The following is a 9670-nucleotide window of genomic DNA, read 5'->3' on the forward strand; positions in this document are numbered from 1 at the left end:
GAGCAAATTTTCAGGGGACTTATGTCCGGCCTCCGGATGTAGACGATTTAAGTCACATAACTCAACAGCCCGGAGAGTCAGCACGCAAATTCTGGAACAAGTTCCTCACTAAAAAGAACCAAATAGTCGACTGTCTGGACGCTGAAGCCTTAGCGGCCTTTAAACACAATGTCCGAGACGAATGGCTCACCAGACACCTCGGCCAGGAAAAACCAAGAACAATGGCCGCACTAACAAGCCTCATGACCCGCTTTTGTGCGGGGGAAGACAGCTGGCTGGCTAGATGCAGCACCAGTGACCCGAGTACATCCGAAGTTAGGGATGGAAATGGGAAATCACGACGCAGAAAAGATCAGCGCCGGAATAAGGAAAATGGCCCAAATAGTACGGCGGTCAACGCCGGATTCAAAAGCTCTCGGCCGAACAACAAAACACTGCCCCTAAAGGATAACAGTGACGAGCTATCCAACCTAAACAAGATTCTGGATAGACTGTGTCAAATACATGGTACCTCCGGGAAGCCTGCAAACCATACCCATAGAGATTGTTGGGTCTTCAAGCAGTCCGGCCGACTTAACGCCGAACACAAGGGGCTCGACACACCAAGTGAAAGTGACGAAACCCAAAAGCAGCACTCCGGAAAACAAAAGACTTTCCCACTAGAAGTCAAAATAGTGAACTCACTTCATGTGATAACACACAGTGCGGCACCTGCCATACCAGGACACCGTCCGCAGAATGGGGGTAGAACCTACCAAAATTCGCTATAGCAGCACTTCCTTCAAAGGAGTGACGCCATGCCTTTTTAGCCAATTATACAGGCTCTGTACCACTAGAGGTTGTGTTGGGTTCACCCGACAACCCCCGTCGCGAAAAGCTCCCTCTCCATCGCCCCATTTAGCAGTAGCCCTTAAGCACTACTGGGGCGCACAACTTTCGCCCGCTTTAATGCAATACCACATTACGCGTCTCTTACGCTTAAAAATGCCCGGTCCACATGGCATAATCTCAAAACTCCAAGTGGCTCTCGACCACGGAGAATGTGTGGCTGCCTCGACAGCCACACACTAATCCGACCTTGCAGGTCAAAGCCCCTAAAAACAGGTCATTTAGACCTCGGACATGGTTAGACGAGTCCGGCGTAACTTAACAAGGGCCTTCCCAGCCGCATACCCCCTTTTTTTAGGGGGCCGCGCGCATAAATGATGAAAGCCAATAAAGCTCAACTTTCTTCATCTTCCAAATTATACTTTATTTTAATACAATTTTTGCACGATATTTCTTAGAAACTAAGTCCTTCTCTTTTACAGATGAAGCACGTGCTACACCCGTCCCGGATACAACACAACGGAGACACAGGCGCAGCCGTACAGTAGGGACCCGTTGCAAGGATTATTTTCAGATTAAGACCCTGCATAAACCTTTCTTACTGTCTCTTGTTGATACACATCCCCCGGTTTCCTACCAGAGCCGAGGAGGAGGCTGGCGTTTTGGCATCGGTCGCGTCAGAAGTTCCCGCCTGTACCTGGACACTAGGGGCTTAGGGCTTTGTTCTGCCCGATATCATAAAGACCGAACACCTCAGGGAGTGTTCGGTGTCTCGAGTTAGGCCTTATATGCATCAGCTCCGAATCATGTCTTTGGTAAAATGTTGGGTTTGCCCGGCTCCTGTGTTTTGCTGCCTTACGTTCCGTATCATCGGCTAATGCGGCACCAGGAGAACTACTGCGATTGTGCCCCGGTTCGGCTGGGAGAGCACCTCAGTAGAGAAAGGCGAAAACTGACTGTCATGATATAGCGAGAGACTGGTCAACCACTCGATCGACCATTGGAATGTTTAGAATTCCTCCGCTTTGACGAAGGACCGCTTCCCGATTAGGCACATACGCGCCCCGAGTTCGGAGAAGCGCGGCGCCATCAGGGGCTATATAGTAGCCCCACATTCGAGCTCCTATGGCTAAGTGAAAGTGATAAAGCATTATAGTCCGGTTGCCTAGTTTGCTACGCTATCACCTCCTTAAAAGGACCAAGACGTTGGATTAAGTGTGAAAAAGCGCTTTTCTTTTTGCAAACACCCCCGCACCATGTGCGTGGGGGCTGAAGCCAAAGACTGCCATCTTTCAGATTATACATACATATACGGCCGCACAGGAGATAGTTCAATACTTGAACACACAAGTATAAAAAGTGATTGCATATAAACATGATCTTAGAAATCATACATGTCATTCAAACATAACATCTTTCGAGCACTGCGACTCTATTATACGAGCGCCCTGCAGGACTTCCTCAAAATAATGCTCAGTGGGGAATCGGCTTTTGTCCGAACCCCGGGATGCAACAGCGGTGGCATCCATCTCCGCCCAGTATGTTTTACCATGGGCGAGATCCATCCGTGCACCTTCTATGCATGCCGACCGCTTCATCGCCTCAATATGCGGCACCGCCCCAAGGAATTGCTGCAACAAGCCAAAAATAACTCTTCGGCTTGGGCCTTTTCGGCCACAGATGAGCGACCACATCCGTCATGGCTAGTCCGGACAATCTATTCAGCTCAGCCCACTCAACCAGCCGATCACTCAACGGAAGTGGACGCTCTGGACTATGGAATTGAGACCAGAAAAGCTCTTCCATTTCATGATCCTCCTGGCTTCGAAAGTGCACGACTGCGTCCGCCGCACTCGCCGCCAAGTCCAGATAAGGATCCTCCGCACCGTACAATCGGCCCAGCTGAGCATACTTCGGATCCGTGAACTTCCTACGCAGCATAAAGGGCTTTCCAGCCACAATGTCTCCGACCTGACGCAGTTCCTCCTTCATAGCCCGCATCGCACTACGGGCATCCTTGGCTTCGGCATCGGCCTTCTTCAGGTCCTCTTGCTCCGCTCGGCGTTCTCCTTCAAGAACCTCCAGGCGGTCGGTAGCAACTTTTAATTTCGTGGTCATTCTGGCCATCTCCTCCCTGCTTCGGCAGTGAGCAGCCTTCTCGGCTTCTAGCTCTTCCGCTGCCTTCAAGGCAGCCGCCTCGCTTTTTCTGGCTTGCTCCTTGGCCCGAGCAAGTTCTGCTCGAAGGTCTTCCACAGCAGCAGCACATCTGCATCAAGCATACAACTTGTAAGGAATGGGCGTCAGCTCCCTTACTAAGCGACCATGGAGCAACCACATACCTTGTGACTCATCAAGTCGTTTATTGACCAGCGAGATGTCCGCATCTGCAGCGTCGAGTTGTTTCTTTAGCTCGGCGAATCCATCAGTCCGGCTGGCCACCGAACGTTCCGCCACCTGCATAGGAAAGGCGACAGTTAATAACTGAGATTATGATCCTAGGCACGCTGTCGTTTTTGACAGCATACCAAGTCTCAGGGGCTACTATCTATACAGGGCGCACTTCATGTGCAAAACTGTCAACAGGTATGTCATTTTTTGCGTACCTCAAATCCCATCAGTAAACTTCCGACGGCCTCATACAACCCGCTTTCGGCGGACGAGATCCTCTCAATCACATTACCCATTAATGTGCGGTGATCTTCTGAGATGGACGCCCTCTTAAGCAAATCCTGCAGCTCCACCGGCCGTACTCCAATGGGTGCCGAACTCTCCGGCCCCGCCGGACTCGGGGAGACCCTCCGCGATGACACCTCAGGGTTGTCTGCCCCGCGCGATGGGGCGGCAGATGGAGGCGTTTCGCTCTCCATCATCTCCGGACGAAGGTCTCCCGAAGATGAGCTGTGTTGAGATGGGCTGAGATCCGAACTACAAGGTGAAAACTTCGGTTACCCTTAGAAATTAAACAGGGATGTCCACTATTACAAAATTCCCCCTTTTACTTACGGCTCGCTAGAGGGCTGATTCCTCTGAGGAGACAGTTCGGCCGGGGCTCTGCTCGGCCCGGGACCTTCCGGTACAGATTTCTTTCCCCGCTTTGAGGCCTTGGCCCCTGGGTCTTCGGAAGCGGTCCTCTTCTCCCCCTGGAAGGAGGGACTCTCGATTCCTCCCTTACTAAAAGCCTCCGTGGCAGAGGTGGTAGATCCCCTGTGCCCTTCTTCGCCCTCCTCCGAAGGTGCAACCTCTAACATTTTGATTAACACGGGATCCTGCATGGTCTCAGGGAGGGGGGCCGAACACCGTATCAGTTTTGCTTGCGCTATCCACTCCTGTCCAAGGGATAGCTGGTTAAAAGGCAAACCCATAGTAAATAAATGGATGATGTGTCCGGACACGGGGCTACTTACTTGAGTATCCGGGCGATTGCAGCTTAGGCCAGCATCCTCGGTCAATTCCGGACGCGTCTCTTGCGATCCGAAGAACAGTTTGTACATCTCCACGGGTGTCAAACCCACGAAGTGTTGAAGAGCTCGTGGCCCCTCCGGATTAAATTCCCACAGGCGGAGGGGGCGACGTTTGCAGGGCAGTAGGCGCCGAATCAACATAACCTGTACCACTGCGACCAGATCGATCTCCCTTTCTTGGAGGCCTCGAATCCGGTCCTGCAACAGGGGTACGTCTTTGGACGGCCCCCAGTCACGCCCCTTGTTGACCCATGACATCAGCTGCTGTGGAGGGCCCGAGCGAAAGACGGGCGGCTGCCTCTGCCTGCTGCCCCTGGGAGCGGTGATATAGAACCACTCCTGTTGCCACAAGCCAAACTCCTCCTGAAAAGAGCCCTTGGGCCATGGAGCTTCGGCCCTCTTGCTTATAACCGCCTCGCCGCACTCTGCCTGACGCCCCTCAATCATCTTCGGCTCCACGTTGAAGGTTTTGAGCCACAAGCCGAAGTGAGGGGTAGTGCGGAGGAAGGCTTCGCAGACGACAATGAATGATGAGATATGGAGGATGGACTCCAGAGCCAAGTCGTGGAATTCCAGCCCATAGTAAAACATGAGCCCCCTCACGAAAGGATCCGTCGGGAAGCCTAAACCCCGACGGAGGTGAGGCACGAACACGACGCTCTCACCTGGCTTGGGAGTAGGGATAACCTGCCCTCGGGAAGGCAGCCTATGCGGAATCTCGTAGGTTAAGTACCTGGCATCTCTCAGCTTTAGCACGTCCTCTTCCGTGACAGAGGAGGGCATCCACCGGACTCGTAGGTCAGGACCGGACATTGTCGAAGATCGAAGGTACCCGAATTTGGATCCCTGGGTGTTGGAACTCGGGGAGAGGGGCGGATTCGATAGAAGATTGAATAAAAAGAACGGACATTGGTCTCATTATAAAGGGGAAGAATACCAAGAGCCGTCCCCGTGACCGTTTGGAACCCGCCTTCGATAGAGGGGGCTTGGTAACGGGCGCGGTTGGGTTACCCACGTCCGTATTGATGAGAATCCCGGAATAAGGGGAACACGATCTCTGCTTCGACAAGACGTGCCAAGGAAACCGCCTTGCTAAACGCGCGGAGGTGTAATATGCTTGGTAATGGTGTGACGCCATGCCACATAATACGCCAGTAGATTGAACTTGTGTAATATTATTCTCTCTACGATGGTATGTGGAATTTATTTTTGCAGAGCTGGAAACTATCTTGGTGTTCACAATCTTCTATAAATTATTCGGAGGAAGAACCCGCCTTGCAATGCCGAAGACAACATGCGCGCCAGACTCGTCGTCATTGAAGCCTGGTTCAGGGGCTACTGAGGGAGTTCCGGACTAGGGGGTGTCCGGATAGCCGAACTATCATCATCGGCCGGACTCCAAGACTATGAAGATACAAGATTGAAGACTTCGTCCCGTGTCCGGATGGGACTTTCCTTGGCATGGAAGGCAAGCTCGGCGATACGGATATGTAGATCTCCTACCATTGTAACCGACTCTGTGTAAGCCTAGCCCTCTCCGGTGTCTATATAAACCGGATGGCTTTAGTCCATAGGACGAACAACAATCATACCATAGGCTAGCTTCTAGGGTTTAGCCTCCTTGATCTCGTGGTAGATCCACTCTTGTAACACACATCATCAATATTAATCAAGCAGGACGTAGGGTTTTACCTCCATCAAGAGGGCCCGAACCTAGGTAAAACATCGTGTCCCTTGTCTCCTGTTACCATCTGCCTAGACGCACAGTTCGGGACCCCCTACTCGAGATCCGCCGGTTTTGACACCGACAGTCAGGTTTTTCCAGATTTTATGAGCAGTGAGGTAAAAAGTATGTAAACCAGACAAGTATACCTTCGATGCCGGGTTAAGGACGCAGAAGGGTTTCAGACCCACTCTGCTGCAGCTGTCCAATGTTCCATTGAGAAGTGTCTTGGTCATATCATTGATAGCCTTATCAGTCAAACGCTTTGAATTGTAACACAATGGGTCTTTGGTATCACCAGTGTATGTGCACATTAAACCGGGCCGGTGGCTTAAGGGTATAATTCTCCAAGCTACCCAGCAACGAACTAGATCAATTCCAGTTAATCTGTTGCCCATTAATGCTCTAACCTTGGAGAAGCTAGGTGCATGTCTGTCCCATTCAGCAATGGTAAGCCGGCCAGGAAGAGGATGCTTTGGGTTGAGCTGCTGATCATGATAGCATGGTAAGGGATTTTCATCAGCAGGAGAAGTGTCCTTGCAGTAGAACCAGATGTCGGTGGAAACGACACCTATGGGATCACAAGAATCCCTACTACGGTTGCGGGGCGCAGGGTCGTGAGAAGAGCGGGACCAGCAGTCAGCACAAGCACATGGGTCGTTTACCCAGGTTCGGGCCGCGAAAGATGCGTAATACCCTAGTCCTGCTTTTGTGTGTATATTTGAGTTCTTGGAGTTCTTGAGCTAGCTACAATGAGAGTAACTTGTCCAAGGGTCCGAATCCTTCTCCCGGATGCCTCGGTCCTCCTTTTATAGTCAAGGGGATAGCCACAGTGGCACACAGGAGGTGGCATCGGTGTACAATAGCTAAGCTTATTGCTTGCCATTATGGGACAAGACGCATTTAATGCGCCCCTTAGGTGTCCCCCTCACTTTACTGCCGCCCCACCCTGCTTCGACACGTGCCTGGGCCAGCGAGCCGGTCAGCGCCATGTAGGCTAGCAGGCTTCTAAGGTGGCGCGGTGGTAGGGCCTTCACGAAGATTTGCATGCCACCACGTTGGCATGCGCTGAATTGGCTTGGAAGCCTCACGTCGACACGCAGGTGCCTGCCTAGCTGGTGGGCTGGCAACTGCATGGGACCGGCAGTGGAAACTTGGCGGGTGTGGGCCTGGCTATGGCCCCGCGGATGTCCACAACAAGGGCCTTGCCGGGGCCCTGGCAAGGGTCTTGCTGTGGCGTTGTGGTCGTCCCCGGCAAGGATCTTGCCTGGGGTCTTATGGGTTTCCTTGGCGAGGATCTCACCGAGGTTTGTCGTCTTCTAATACCAATCTGATTTGGAGTGCTTCTTGTCCTCACAAAGATCTGCATGCCATCGCGGAGGAGCCTCTCGAGCCGTGGTCCCAACGTGGTTGGTGGTGTTGGAAGGCATTGGGTAAGCTGCCCCGGCAAGGTCCTTGCCAGGGCCGTGGAGGCCGCCCCGGCAAGGGTCTTGCCAGGGGGACCCACCTCGCCTTCTTGCTCTTTGTGTCTCTGCCTTGGCGTTGCTTTGACCATCTGGCGGTTTTGATTCCTCCCTCTGCTCTGCTAAGCGTGGCCGTGGGCGCGGCTCTGACTGCCCGTGCACAAGTAAGGGGTACAAAGGAGTGCCCCTACTTTAGTACATCGTCAAGAGCCCCCGGGCCTGGGGCACACGTAAGCGCAACGCGTTGTTGGGCTAGGCCCAAAACGGTGCGCGGGCAGACGGGGCAGTTTTTACCGCGGTAACGTTTTGTCCGCTGCGCTTCCCCACAGCCCGTGTTGAATGCGTGACGTGGGGGTCGTGCGTGACGTGGGGGTCATGCGTGGGGCGGTTGCTGCAGGCATGCGTCACGTCGTAATAAATGGGAATGAGGCGGCCCGCGTCTTCCCCATAAAAAGGAATAACAGCAGGCGCGCGGCTTATTTACCCTCTGCGCTTTCCCCAATCTCGACATCACCATCCTCATCTTCTTCCTCCTCAAGCTCCTTCTCGCTGCTGTTGCGCCCCCACTCCCTTCGATCCCTCGCCCTCTTCCCAACCACCATGGCACCTATATCTGGCAAGGGCAAGGGCGTAGCCAAGGACGCGAAGGATAAGGAGACACCGGAGAGCGAGGCGGTGGCGCGGTGGGCGCAGTTCGCCTATTTCATCCCGTCACCAGTCGACATCTTCGAGCTCAAGGACCACTTCAAGCCTTTGTGGGGGGAGGAGACGACGGCGCATCCTGCCACGCGCGCCCTCCCCACGGATTGCAACAAGGGCGGCTCAAAACGGTACCCATTCTTCGTCGACTTCTTCTTCCGCGGGCTCAGCCCCTCTTTTTCTGACTTATTCAATGATGTCATGCACACTTTTGGCTTCCATCTGTTGGATCTCACGTCGAATGTCATGGCGTGCTTGGCGTGCTTTGCCCACCTCTACGAGGGCTTCACCGGGGTGGTTCCCAGCACAACGTTTTTCTGCCACTACTTCTCCTCCCGTGTCCAACCTGGGGGTGCCCTTTCTGGGAGCATCGCCTGGATCCCGAGGGCCTAGGAGAAAGGTGCATACCCAGAGGGTGGCACGAAGGAGAGGTGGGAGGAGTGACGGGGCCGGTGGTGCTGGATCATGGAGCAGAACCCACCGGAGTTCTGCCGGGGTGTTCTTCAGGAGCCGCTGCTTCGTGGCGCGGACTGGAGCAACCTCGACCCCAATGACAAGAAGTTTTCGATCGCCACCACCAGGATTCGCGCCTTACCGAGGCCGGGCTCACCCTCGAGATGATTGCGGCGGATTTCATCTGCCGCCGAATCGCTCCGCTGCACAACAAGGGGAGGCCGACCTGGGATTTCAGGAACGCGGCCGACATCATGAGGCTCCGCACCGGCCTGAAGCACAACCTCACGGTGATGGGGCACTCCTAGTATTGCTGGAGACTCTTCCAGCTCGATGTGTTCACTGACAGCAAGGTGGAGAGGACCAGCAAGGCCGCGAAGTCCGGCAAGGTCATCAAGGGGCCCTTGTTCGGGCTACCGTCGGGAGTGGTCCCGCTGAGCAACAACACCCTTCAGTCCGACATCCTTGCTATGATGCCGGTATTCAACACGCACGGTCTTGACCCAGCCTGGGTCGAGCCCTCGGCACGTGAGGTGGAGGAGTTCTTCGACAACTTGGTCGAAGAACTTGATCATCACGAGCCGCTGCTCATCCAGGACACCACCCAGGAGGAGCTGGACTACATTGCCGCCAGAGCGGTGGAGGCGGAGCTCGCTAGGGCGGTCAGGATGCCGGCGGCTTGGAGAATGAGGCCGTCGTGGCCGCGGAAGAGAAGGAGCTTGCCGAGTGGGTGAAGTCTGCCAGGGAGGCGGGCGACATCAGCACCGAGGCCCCCCTGTCGAGGGCGTGGGCGAAGAATCGTCCAAGGAGGAGGCCGAGGCCGGCGACCCCTTGGCTACGAAGAAACGACGCGTCCTGCGTCGGGCCAGCTCTGGCGAGCCGGTCCGGTCCGGCAGTGCCGAGCCGTGGCAAGGGGGTCAAGGGGAGACCGCGCGCGTGACGAGGGCTGCGGCGGTGAAAAAGAAGGCCGCGGTGGCGAAGAAGAAAGCGACCGCCTCTTCTTCACCCAAACGCTATCGGACTCCATCGCCTCCCCCTCCTCC

Source organism: Triticum aestivum, chromosome 6B (assembly GCF_018294505.1).
Source record: "Triticum aestivum cultivar Chinese Spring chromosome 6B, IWGSC CS RefSeq v2.1, whole genome shotgun sequence".
Classification (NCBI taxonomy): domain Eukaryota; kingdom Viridiplantae; phylum Streptophyta; class Magnoliopsida; order Poales; family Poaceae; genus Triticum; species Triticum aestivum.